Raw genomic sequence first — 13,479 nt, 5'->3', positions numbered from 1 at the left:
CAGCCTCAGAGGGTCACAGCCAGATCCCAGTGCGCTCCTGCCCCAGCAGGGTCTCGGAGGCTACCAGCCCCCACATGCGCTGTATCTTTAGAAGGAAAATAGAATTGGACTGGACCAAATCATCCCTCTGGATCCTGCTCCACTGCTCTGCGGTGTCACCTGGCCTGGAGAAAACAGGAAAAGCAGCCACACCCTCATCGGGAGGTGCTTCCGCCAAGCCAGGCCAGTGGGTGTGACATTCAGGCTCTCATGTTGGTTCAGGGTACAGGAGGCTGTGTGCCACAGGGGTGTGTCATGAATGCTGCCTGTGCCCCCCCAACACACATACCTGGGAGTCCTTGGTGCTGGGGGCCTGCTGGCACCCACTCGTGTGGCCAGTGTGCCAGGCCTGGCTCTGGGGGTGGGCTGAGGCAGTCCGGTGGGCACCTGCTGCTGCCTCTACATGCTGTCATATTTTGTTTGGCCTCAGGTGGTCCTGCTGTCTCTACTTTGCAGGTGAGGTGCTGTCCGGTGTCCCTATTCACAAGAAGGCTGGGATGAGCCTGGCATGAGAAAATACATGTTAGATGAGCCTCATTCAAGCCCAAGGTAGCCCTGTTGGCTGTGAGTTTAATGTTAAAGAATTAACAATACATATTCAATATAGAGTCTTTAGGGCAGCCCGGGTGGCTTAGTAGTTTAGCGCCACCTTTGGCCCAGGGTGTGATCCCGGAGACCTCGGATCGAGTCCTACATCGGGCTCTCTGCATGGAGCCTGCTTCTCCCTCTGCCTGTGTCTCTGCCTCTCTCTCTCTCTCCCTGTGTCTCTCATGAATAAATAAATAAAATCTTTTAAAAATATATAGTCTTTAGAACTTTTTTAAAAATTATTTATTTATTTGAGAGAGAGAGCATGAGCACGGAGGAGAGGGAGAAGCAGATGCCCTGCAAGCAGGAGGCCGGACGCGGGGCTTGATCCCAGACCCTGAGATCATGACCCAAGCTGAAGGCAGACGCTTAACTAAGCCACCCAGGTGCCCCTCAATATAGTGTCTTTAACACCAAAACGTGCACGTTGTATATTGATGATGAATGAAATGTTGTGACCAGTGGCTCATGAGGCTGTACTTTCCCTGGGAGCAGTGGTTCAGTATCGGCAGGTTAAAGGTTTGGGTAAGACAGTCCCAACCCAGGTGGGATTCCTGGAGCGCCGTGGCCTCATTCCGCCCAAGCACAGGCTCTGCCCAGCAGATCCCCGAACTCTCAAGAGCCCCAAGTGATAGAAGACACTGCGACGGGTCTGTGCCCCAGCACACCAGCTGGGGAGGATGTGGTATCTTTCTTCTCCCAAGATTAAAAGAAAATCCCATTTTAACAGAAGCAGAGCATTGCTGACAATCATGACTACCACAAACAAGGACAGCATTTTCATGTGATATATGCTCCTTCTAGATGAATTTAACTTTCCACACAGTTCAAATGGTGTGTTAGAGCTCACCCTGGGACAGATGGTGGGTGGGGCTGCCCAGAGCCGTCTCACGAGGTCTGGGCGTCAGACACACACAAGGGTCAGGCAGACAAGGGTCTGCCTGGGGGTTTCAGGCAGACACAGGAGGGGCCTTTCTGGGCTCCCTGTCAGTGGAGGACCTAGGCGCTCCGGGATGACTCATTTCTGGGCAGTTACAGAGGGATTTACATGCTGAGACCCCCAAATCGTTCATCTAGGCCTCTGTTTCAGATGTCGCCATCCTCCAATTTAGAATCAAATCTTCCCAGGCCTCCTCGAGCAGGACAGGAGGCTGCCTCCACTAGCCCTGCAAATAAACTCCAGGGCTCAGGGCTAGGTCCCTGCTCCCTCCAGTTAACTGGACGGCTCCATCTGGGATGGGGACCCCACACCCCCTGCCTCCTCCCTCCTTTCCTTGCCTAGACTTCCCCACTATTGAATTCCACCCAGTTCCCACACGCTGAACTGCCCTCTTGCACATGAAGGCGTTTCGGCTCTCTGCATGATGCTCTAGGTCCCCTGCCTCCATCGTGACATTCCAGGGCAGTGCCCCCAGCCCGCGATGCTACGTCATTTCTGCCTCTGGTTGTGTGTTTCTGTACAGTAAGTGGCTTCTCATGACCAGATGCAGGGGGCAGCCGGAGCACTCAGACCCAGCAGGCTGGACCTCTCTGAACCCCACCACTGAGGCACCCACAAGTGCAAAGACAGGCTTTTGATCCATGGCAGGTGCCTGTACACCTGCCCACCTGCCCGCCCGAGGCGGGGCTGGGAAACTCGGAGGGGACAGTCCGGAGACGCTGCCATCCCGCCGACCCCGCTGAGCTGGTTTCAAGGCCACTCAGGGCCATTTGCAACCCGAAAGCATGGTAACGGGGCCACTCGCGGGGAACCCCGGGCAGCCCAGCGGCGGGAACCAGTACATGAAACAAGCACGGCATTGAACTTGACACAGATCTCGGTGATAAAAAGGCAGCTGGAACAATGGGGGGAAAGCCAGAACCAGGGGGTGCAAGAAAAATCTATCAGGGCCCTTAACCCAGTGCTTTTCCTGAAGGGAAAAAAGAAAAGCAATAAAAACAAACTTGAGTTCTCGGTGACAACAATGAAACAATCTCACTTCTCCTACAGCCCCGTTTTATTGGCCTCCTGAGGTTCTGTGTTTCTCCAGATTAGCTTTCCCTTGGGAAATGAGAAAAACAAGAAAAACCAGCAGATTTTCGTTCTCCTCTCATGAAGTCATTCTTTTGAGCGGGTTTCCTCAAGAGTTCCAGGCCGCACAGCTTGGGCGGCTGTGCCCGGGGCCTCTCCGCTGAGTGCGGGAACAGGCTTCCACGTACCTTTGGATCCCAGCGAGACAAAACAGGAACGGCCCCCAGCCGCGCTTCCTCCCCAGGCAGTGCTCGAGCTCGGCCGCCCAGCCCCAAAGAATGGGACCCCAGCGCCCGCCCCCACGGGCCCGTCTCCCACATCTCCCGACAGCAGAGGGTCCGGCTGGGCCTGCAGGACAAACGCTGATTTTTCCTCCTGATTATTAGTTAATTGTGCACGAGAGATGTTTTCAGCTGAAATAATATACAAGAGTTTCCCCAGAGAAAATATACACGCTCGTTTTTTGGAACCACTTAACACAATCCCGGAGCAAGCAAACGTACGTTTGGAACAACATAACACATTTCTTAACTCGGAAGAACTGCCTGGTACAAATTGATGTCATCACAATAGAGATTAATGTGCCCGTTTTATTAGCCTCACAGGCCGCAGGTGAATGGTGAGCTATTGTTATTCAACTGGTTAATATTATTTTTTCATAAATCAAGGTAACGCCTAACAACGTCTTAAGTCTTTAAATCAACCCGCCTTTTCCTATTTGGAACATGAGGTCGGGCTGTTGCCAAGAGCGCCGGGAAGCCGAGGGCTGAAAGTGGCATTTCACTAAGGAGCGTACCCATTCACGACAGGATGCCGGGCTCACGGCTCACAACCGCTTGCCAATATTACAAGTGAGTCTTGGGAGAGTTTCACAATAACGCTGACAGTGGGATGCGGCTGCTGGAGGTCCTAAGTGACTCCTGGGGTTCTCATTGGGAGAAAGAAGGGGTCCCCGGGGGGTGTTTCCTGGCTCGCTGGGGCTGCCGGAGCGGAGTAGCACAGACTGCAGGGCTTGAACAGCAGAAATGTATTTCTCTCATCTCTGGAGGCTGGAAGCCCCAGATCAAGGTGGTGGCCAGGGGCTTTCTCCCGAGGCCTCTCTCCTTGGCTTGTGATGGCTCTCATTCTCTTGTGTCCCCTCACGTGGTCTTCCTCCGTGTCTGTGTCCCAACCTCCTTTTCTTAGGAGGACCCTAGTCAGGAGGGATTAGGGCTCATCCATGTGATCTCATTTTAAACTTAACCACATCTAGGGGATCCCTGGGTGGCTCAGCGGTTTAGCGCCTGCCTTTGGCCCAGGGCGTGATCCTGGAGTCCCGGGATCGAGTTCCGCATCGGGCTCCCGGCATGGAGCCTGCTTCTCCCTCTGCCGGTGTCTCTGCCTCTCTCTCTCTCTCTCTCTCTCTCTTTCTGTGTGTCTCTCATGAATAAATAAAATCTTAAAAAAAATAAAGACCCTGTGTCCAAATGCAGTCCCGTTATAAAAATCCTGGGAGTTATGATGAGTTTAGAGGGTGGGAGGCACAATTCAGCCCATAGCAAGGGGACACAGGAAAACCTCACCATCTTTTTGTTGTTGTAAAAAGAAATGGAAAGGAAGGAAGGAAAAAGAAAGGAATAGATAACTCCCAGTTTCCTGTTCTTGTTTCTACTAAGGCTCAGCTGGCATGGCCAAGCTTGGATGGACAGATGAGAGGGAGCAGAGGGGAGGGAGGTCTGCCCCAAGACCCCCACAGAGGCCCTCCAACACCAGCCAATGAGCTGGACATGGGCTGTGTGCGGTTTTCAAAAGACAGAGGAGGTGGCCCGAGGGGTGAGGCCAGCCCCAGGTGTGGGGAAGGCAGGGGAGGGGGGGGCACTGTAACACACAAAGGCAGCAACACACCCTCTCTGACCCCTGGCTGCTCAGAGCTCCCAGCCCAGGACCCAGATCAGAGCAGGGGCTCTAAGTGCCCTTTGAGTACTGAACGGAGATGGTCGGCAATCTCTGGAGATGTTCTTTCTCTTTTACTGGTCAAAACTTTTTGTCTTTACTTTTTATTTTCAGCAAACCAATAATGCTTCCTCGTTCAAAGGGGCTTTGCTCTTTTTTGGAACTGACACTAGGATCTGGCTCTCTCTGCACTGCCCACATGGATCCGAAAGAAAAACATCTAGGACCAGCTGCCAACCCCCATCTCCCTCAGGTGAGGGCAATCTGCTTTGGCAAATCTCAGGAACAACACTGATTTTGCCATGAATAACTTTCATGAATTCCAAGTCTAAGAGCTTCAGGCTGGAAGGAAATCAAGAAATATGATCACAGGATACCCTGGCTTGATAACACATCACCAGAAATAAGAGAACCCCTACAGAGTTTTGAGTCCACGCAGGCATATAGTTAACAAAATCAAGACACACAGGACCACATCAAACTTCAAAACTTTCGTTCATCAAAAGACACATTCAACACACTGAAAAGGAATAAGAGGAAATACTGATAAATATCTAATAATGGGTTAATATCCAGAGTATATTAAGAACTCCTACAACTCAACAACAAAAATATCAAATAGCCCAGTTAAAAAATGGGTAGGGAGGGGATCCTTGGGTGGCGCAGCGGTTTGGCGCCTGCCTTTGGCCCAGGGCGCGATCCTGGAGACCCGGGATCGAATCCCATATCAGGCTCCTGGTGCATGGAGCCTGCTTCTCCCTCCGCCTGTGTCTCTGCCTCTCTCTGTTTCTGTGACTATCATAAATAAGTAAAAATTTAAAAAAAAATTTTTTTTAAAAATGGGTAGGGGATTTGAGTAGACATTTCTCCAAGGATGATATGCAACTGGCCAATAAACATATGAAAAGATGCTCAACTTCAGTAACCATCAGAAAAGTACAAATCAAAACCACAAGGAGACATTACAATATCCATTAGGATGGCTATTATGAAAAACCAGAAAATAACAAGTGTTGGCAAAAATATGGAGAAATTGGAACTTTTTGTGCATTGCTGGAGGAAATGTAAATCAATGCAGTTGCTATAGAAGACAGTATGAAGTTTCCTCAAAACACTAAAAACAGAACTACCATTTGGTCCAGGAATCCTACTTCTGGTTATATACCCAAAAGAACTAAAAGCATATATCTCTAAGAGCTATCTGAACACTCACATTCATAGTGGCATCTTTCACAAGACCTGAGAGGTGGAAACAGTTTGAGTGTCCATCGATAGATGATTGGCTAAGAAGACTGAAGTGTACCCACACAGTGGAACATTATTCAGCCTTGAAAAGGCCGAAAATTCTGACATGTGCTACAATATGGATGAATCTTGATAGAAACATTAGGTTCAGTGAAATAAGCCAGCCATAAAAGGACTGTACACACAGTGTATGATTCCATTTCTCTGAGCTTCCTAGAGTCAAACTCATGGAGATGGAAAGTAGAATGGTTGTTGCCAGGGACTTTGGGAGGGGGATTGGGGAGTTACTGTTTTATGGAGATAGAGTCTCAGTTCCACAAGATGGAAAGGTTCTGAAGATCTGTTGCACAACAATGTAAGTAGACTTAACACTGCTGAATTGGACACTTAAAATTATTAAGGTGGCAAATGTTATTTTTATGTTGGGTTTTCTTGTTTTGTATTTACCACACACACAATCAAACCATAGTGATCATGCCCCAGTCCATTTCAATGTCTTCCTGGTATCTAAGCAGTGTCTGGAATGATAAGCGGCTCCTTCCTACCTTCCTACTTTTAGGTAAAATGATAATACCAACTTCTCCCCAATGGTATCACATTCTTCCAGGAATGCAAAGTCAACCAAAGTTTTTATCCAAAGACCACTGTGAATGAGGTGGCTTCTAATGGTTTGAGAAAGACTCCCTTTCAATGGCAGCACATGGCGTGAATAGGGATCGCTGCTAACCCAAACCCAAGAAGTGCCCCACCTTGCACACGTGAACTCCCCCACTCATGTCCTTCCCAACCACTGTGGGTCAATCATACAGGATGTGGCTAGGGCCAGCTCTCCACGAAGGGACCTCCAACACTGCCTGTGCTGCACAGAAGGATGGTCCTGGGGCAGAGGAGAGAAGGAGACATGTCATTTGCACCCGCTGCCCATCTTGGTGCACAGAACAGGGAAGAGAAAAGAGGGCAATGGAAATAAGAAATTGCATTTTAAAAATAAGAGAAAGAAATTCTGTTTAAACAAATGCCTAGGTAAACGGCAAGTGCTTTCTGCGCTAAACAACCTGCCCATCTTGTTAAATGACAATGGCAGAAACATGAAAGAAGACAAATGCTGTCCAACTTAGACCAGAGTGCAAAGAGACAGAAAAAAGGACAGTTTTTTAGGATTTAGACCTCGGATGCTTTCCTGGCTGTAACCAGAGATATGTCTTTTCTTTTCTTTTTTCTTTTTTTCCCTGCTACCCTACATTATTTTCCCTTATAAAAGGAGAAAGATAGCATGAAAATAATTGTAAAAGATACAGCAAAGGGGCAATAAAAAGTATGCCTGTTTCTTTTAGATCCAGATTTTGAAATTTTTATTTTTCCTGCGAAACCATTCATTTCAATGAAAGGGTCAAATATATTAGCACAGGGGCATCTGACTGGTGTAGTCGGTTAAGCATCAGACTCTTGGTTTTAGCTTAGGTTGTGATCTCAGGGTCATGGGATCAAGCCTGGTGACAGGCTCCAAGTTCAGTGCAGAATCTGCTTGAGATTCTCTCTCCTTCTCCCTAGGCCCTCCCTCGTGTGCCCTCTCTCTCTCTAAAATAAATAAATAAAGATCTTTAAAAAATATATTAGCATATAGTTGGGCATCACATCCTCTTATTATTTTAAAGTTTCTTCTGTATCATGCCTCCCATCACTCCTACTTTCCAATATGGTGTTGAAGATCCTAGGTCATGTCAAAGGTCAGCAAGGGGATGTGAGTGTCAGAAAGGGACAAATAGGTGGACTTGCATGGCAGGTCATGGCTTAGTGATTATCAAAGGGAGCAAAAGAGCTGTAATATCAGTACTGAAAACTCTGCTTCCTCTATATTCACCAGCACAACGATTAGGAAATGTGGTTTTAAAAACTATCCTTTACATAGCAACACATTTAAAAGGTACTTAAGGATAAATCTTAAAAATGCAAGGCCTTTACAAATAAAATAATGAAATTTGGGGGCACCTGGGTGGCTCAGTTGGTTAAGTGTCCACATTTAGCTCAGGTCATGGTCTCAGGGTCCTGGGATCAGCCCTGCGTTGCGTTCCCTGCTCAGTGAGGAGCCTGCTTCTCCTTCTCCTTCTGCAGCTCCCCCTGCCTGTGCTCTCTGGCCCCCTCTCTCTCTGTCAAATAAATAAAATCCCTAAAAAAATAAAATAAGTAAAATAAAATAATAAAACTTCACTAGAAACATAAAGACCCCAATAATACTAAAAAATAGAAAGACTCAATATTATAATCATATCTGTTCTGCAGAAATTGCTCCTAATTTTCAAGCAACGGCCATCAAAACCCGATAAGAGGGCAGGCCCAGTGGCCCAGCGGTTTAGCACCACCTTCAGCCCGGGGTGTGATCCTAGAGATCCGGGATCAAGTCCCACATCGGGCTCCCTGGCACGGAGCCTGCTTCTCCCTCTGCCTGTGTCTCTGCATCTCTCTGTCTGTCTGTCTGTCTCTCTGTCATGAATACATAAATAAAATATTTTTAAAAAATCGATAAGATTTTCACTGGAACTTCACAGGCTGATTCCAAAATGTGCTAAGAGAGCAAACTGCCCAGAAGAACCTGCTTACTCTGAAGAACAAAGGGGAGGTCCCCACCTCTGGATATAAAAATGAATTAGAAAGTTGAACTGAAGGCTTTCCTGCCTTAGGAGAGATGAACTGTCCAACAATTGAGAACAGTGACCTGAGAAAATGTGGAAATGTGACGGATTGCTCTCTGTAGGGGAGAGAGGGGACTTTCAATTCATGTCCTGGGGCTGTGGGTTATCCGCATGAAGAAAAAATAGAACTGAATTTCCACCTCAAGCTTTACCCCAACCACCTAAAGATAAAAACCTACGCCCTGCAGAATGAAATCCAAGAAGGCAATCTTTATGACTTTGGGGATGGAGTAGAACTTTTTTTTTTTTAGATTTATTTAGTTATTAGAGGGAGAGAGAGTGAGCGCGGGGAGGAGATGAGGGAGAGGGAGAGAGAAACTTTAGCAGACTCTGCAGGGCTCAATCTCCAGACCCTGAGATCATGACCTGAGCCCAGGCCAAGAGTCGGCCGCCTAACGGACTGAGCTACCCCAGCGGCCCTGGAGTGAGCTTCCGACTTAAAGCACTACAAGCACAAAGAAGGCTGATAAAGCAGTCCATACTCAAACTCAAAGCCAAAGTTAAAAGGCACTACAAAGTAATGAGAGACAAGCCACAGATGGGGAGAAAATATTTGCAGAGGCAGAGTCAAAGAATCCTTACAAATGTCAGAAAAAGAGCAATAGGGGATCCCTGGGTGGCTCAGTGATTTAGCGCCTGCCTCTGGCCCAGGGTGCGATCCTGGAGCCCCGGGATCAAGTCCCATGTCGGGCTCCCGGTAGGGAGCCTGCCTCTCCTTCTGCCTATGTCTCTGCCTCTCTCTCTCTATGTCTATCATAAATAAATAAAATCTTAAAAAATAAAAAGAGCAATAACCCAATTGGAAAAGGGGCAAGCATGAAGTAGTAATTCATTGTTTGGAGACGGAATGGCCAATAAATACGGGGAAAAGGTCGATCTCACGCCTGCCTGTGAGGGGGGACCTGGAGCAGCTTTGGTGGCATCCAGCAGGATTGAGTATGTCCATGCTGTGCATCATGGCAAGTCTCTGTTTATTTTTATCTTTTCTTCTTTTTTTTCTGCAATTCTTTATTTAAATTCCAGCTAGTTGACCTAAGGGCAATATTCGTTTCAGGTGTAGAATCTTTAGTGCTTCATCACTTACATGCAACACTCGGTGCTCACCACAAGTGCCCTCCTTCAGACCCATCACCTGTCTAACCCGTCCCCTCCCCCACTGCACCCCCGATCCGAATGCACCCCATTCACCACACTTAGGACGATATTCAGGTAATGCGCTATCACCTGTTCATGCCTCTCGCCCCCACTACCTGTCCTGCTCAGTTCCGTGTCACAAGCACCTGGCAGAAATAATCGTGTGTTGACAAATCAACGAAAAGGCAAAGTTCTGAAAGAGGAAAAGACTTGACCACTGTCACTCAGCAGATCCACTGTGAGGGCGAGACCCCGCTCACCCCTGGCATCGGCCTGGACTCGCAGGATGGCAGCTTTTCAGGAACCTGCTGTTCAGAAAAAGTGTACCGTTTTTAAGGTTGAACGTATTTGGGGAAAAGCTATTGTAAGCATTGCGGCATGTCATTGGCTCGGTGTCCCAGCCCTGTCTTCGGGAACCTTCCCCCCACCCCAGCCTCTACCCCCATCCCCACCCCCCAGCCCTGCCCGGGAAGCACCTGGATTGACATCACTACCCTGTCATCCAGCAGAGGACAACGCATCCTGTGCTGAGTCCTCCAAAAGCAAACAAGCTCTGCTGGGGGAGAGGCCAGGAGCTGGGACACAGCCCTGTGCCGAAGGAAACTCCGCAAGCCGCAAACAAAGATCCTCTCCCGGATCCCCCGATGGCGCAATGGCATCTTCTTCCCTGGCGGGGACAGTGGCCCTGGCCCCATGGGCACGAGAGGTGTGCTGGGCTCCACAAAACCCTCCCCAGTCCCCACTGTGGGAGTCCCGCTGCAGTTGGAGCGGGGAGGGGCACGGCCCTCCCATGGTGACAGCTCTCTGTTGGCGGGCTGGGACGCACTGACGGGAAAGGTGGAGAGGAAATTTTCCAGAATGCTGGAAATGTTCTCTCTCTTGATGGGATGTGGATTTCATGAGGGTGTTCACCTGTCCGAGCTCCTCTAATGGGAAATAAGATCCGTGCATTTCATTGGATGAAACTATGCCTTCTTTAAAAACAAAACAAAATAAATTCACCCCACACCCATTAGGATGGCTACCAAAAAAAAAAAAAAAAAAAAAAGCAAAACCAGAAATAGCAAGTATTGGCGAGGGTTTGGAGAAACCACAGCCCTTGTGCATTGTTGATGGGAATGTAAAATGGTTACAGCTGCTATAGCAGCTTCCTCGAACATTATGAAACATTATTCCTCAAAACGGTATAAAGCTTCCTCAAAAATTAAAAATAGAAGATCACCTCGGTGGCTCAGCGGTTGAGCGTCTGCCTTCGGCTCAGGGCTTGATCCCGGGGTCCTGGGATTGAGTCGCATGTCAGGCTTCCTGCAGGAAGCCTGCTTCTCCCTCTGCCTATGTCTCTGCCTCTCTCTGTGTCTCTCATGAATAAATAAATAAAATTGTTTTAAAAAAATTAAAGATAGAACTACCCTAGGATCCAGCAATCATACATACTTGTTGGTATTGAAAGCAGGGTCTCAAAGAGGTATTTGTATGCCCATGTTCATGGCATCATTGTTCACAATAGCCAAGAGGTGGAAGCAACCGAAGTGTCCCTTGATGGATCACTGAAGCAGCGACATGTGGCTGTATGATAAGCAAAATATACATGTGATGGCATATTAGCCTCAAAAGGGAAGGAATTTCTGACACATGCCACAAAGTAGATGAAACTGAGGATTTTATACTAAGTGAAAGAAGCCAATGACAAAAGGACAAATATCATATGATTCTACTTACGTGAGGTAACCAGAGGAGTCAAATTCATAGAACAGTGGTTGCCGGGGGCTGGGGCGGGGTCTGGGGAGTTGTTTAATGGGGACAGAGTCTCAGTTTGGGAAGATGAAAAAGTCCTGGAGATGGTTGGTGGTGATGGTTGCACAACAATGTGAATGTGCTTAATGCCACCAAGCTGGACACTCAAAAAGGGGTAAGATAGTAAGTTTCATGCTATGTATATTTTATCATAATAGAAAAATGGAAAAAAACACACACACGAAAACCCAAAACCAAACAAAAAATCACAATGATACAGAACAATCAACACCTGGCCTCATCTGAACCTGGACAATGTATTTTTACCCAAGAAATTTCGGATTTCAACATGAGAGCCATGCTCTTGAATAACAATGCTGATGGGGAAGTGAGCGCACACAGACCTCATCTTGTAACGGAAGTCCAGTGTAACGCCCTTGACCATGTTCTGTGCGTGATTACAGATAATGCAAACAGTAGCCAGTTCATTCCTATTTCCTCACCATTTGTCAACTCGGGGCCTCTTCTTTTTCTTTCTAAGAAGACTGAGTTCTACATTGATGTGGTTAAAGTCCCTTTGCAGGGTTCCTCTGGGGTCCTCCGCAGTAATAGCGTGTCCCTTTGCATTTTCTGGAACGTCAACAGTCTGATAGCGGAGAATGGTCTTCATTCTCGAAGTAGATGTGGCAAAGAGTGTATGAAACATTTTTGAAGAAAGAGTATTTTAATGAAATAGTGTTCTAGGTAGAGGGATGGCGAAGCCGGAGAGTTTGACTGCATTTCTGGCTAGATCCTGTAAAAGTGTGCATTTTAATACATTAATACATTTTCATACATTACTAACTTGATCTTCTAAGAAGATGTTCTACTGAAGAGATAATTCTACAACCAGCCTGGGCTCCCTGTGAAGTAATAAGCTTGAGTCATGATTTTTTTTTTTTTTAATTTAAGATTTCAGACATCCTAAGCTTGAACAGTTACATTTCTAGGTCTCAGGAGCTGCAGGCTAGCAGACCCTGGACTTTCCCTGCCAACTTTAAGGGTAAGCATTCGATAATTTATGGTCAGCAGGGAAATCTGTTGGTCATATGATTGTTGTTTTTGTATCTCTGATACTTGGCATACCACTTGGTATACAGTAGGCGCTCAATAAACATTTGTCAAAGGGGAAAAATGGTTAAGATGGTAAATTTTATGTCATATGTATTTTATCACAATTTTTTTTAAAGCTGCACAGTGAAAGGGGGCAAAGAGTCTTTGCAAAGCCCACCTTGTCCTCATCCTCAATTTTTATGTGAACACTGAAGGGTACCGAGGGTACCGAGATGCCATGTGGCCCTGGCCCTTCTGCATGAATCCCGCTTTCAGAGGAGCTGCAGATCTCCAGGGCTGAGTCCAGGCCTGCCTCCCCACTGACTAGCTCAAGGCCTGACCAGTGCCTCAGTGGTTTCTCGGCTCTTCCTGCTATCTCAAGAAATGGCTTCCCAGGGCAAATCTAGAACTGCTACTGTAGGAGCAGACAGTGCTGAGAGGCCCAGAGCCATAGTCACATGGACAGGCTATTGTCACACACACACACACACACACACACACACACACACACACACAGATAAGTCAGGGCAGGAGGTTCTATTGGAGTTGCTCTGGCAACACAGGGAAGTCTCCCCAGTCATTGTCCCTTTGAAGAGAATCCCATGAGCTCTGGCCACAGGCCTGAACTGCCTGCCTGGGGCCACAGCAGAGCCTGGCCCTCCCAGTGAAGTACGGGTGACCTCTGATTGGCCTCAGGCCCCCAGCAGCCAGAGGAAGGGACCATTAGAGCACCCATGACCGCTGCCCCATCTCTGGGGATCATGCAGGCTGACCCTCCCCACACTTTCCACATTTTCCACTCTGACTCTGACTGAGAGCCAGAGGTTTGAACTGACGATGTGAAATGCTACCACCAATCTCAATTTCTGTCATCACAGAAATGGGGACTCCGTGCCTGGGCTTGGCAAACTTTGGAGAGAGGACAGAGAGGAGATATTTTTGGCTCTTTGGGCCACGTAGTCCCTAATCGTACCGGGAGAGCAGTCACAGATGATGCCCAAACAAACGTGTGAC

General features: G+C 47.8%; 1 long non-coding RNA gene across 1 annotated transcript; it reads left to right on the top strand.

The window, feature by feature from the left end:
• Positions 1-3,387: 3,387 nt before the first annotated feature.
• On the top strand, positions 3,388-7,095 carry LOC140594327 (uncharacterized). The gene is made up of 2 exons (XR_011995048.1): positions 3,388-3,489; positions 4,685-7,095. It is a non-coding gene; the product is annotated as an uncharacterized lncRNA (long non-coding RNA).
• The last annotated feature ends 6,384 nt before the right edge of the window (positions 7,096-13,479 follow it).

The sequence above is a fragment of the Vulpes vulpes genome, chromosome 10 (genome assembly GCF_048418805.1).
Source record: "Vulpes vulpes isolate BD-2025 chromosome 10, VulVul3, whole genome shotgun sequence".
Classification (NCBI taxonomy): Eukaryota; Metazoa; Chordata; class Mammalia; order Carnivora; family Canidae; genus Vulpes; species Vulpes vulpes.
This window is presented reverse-complemented; position numbering and strand designations above follow the sequence as displayed.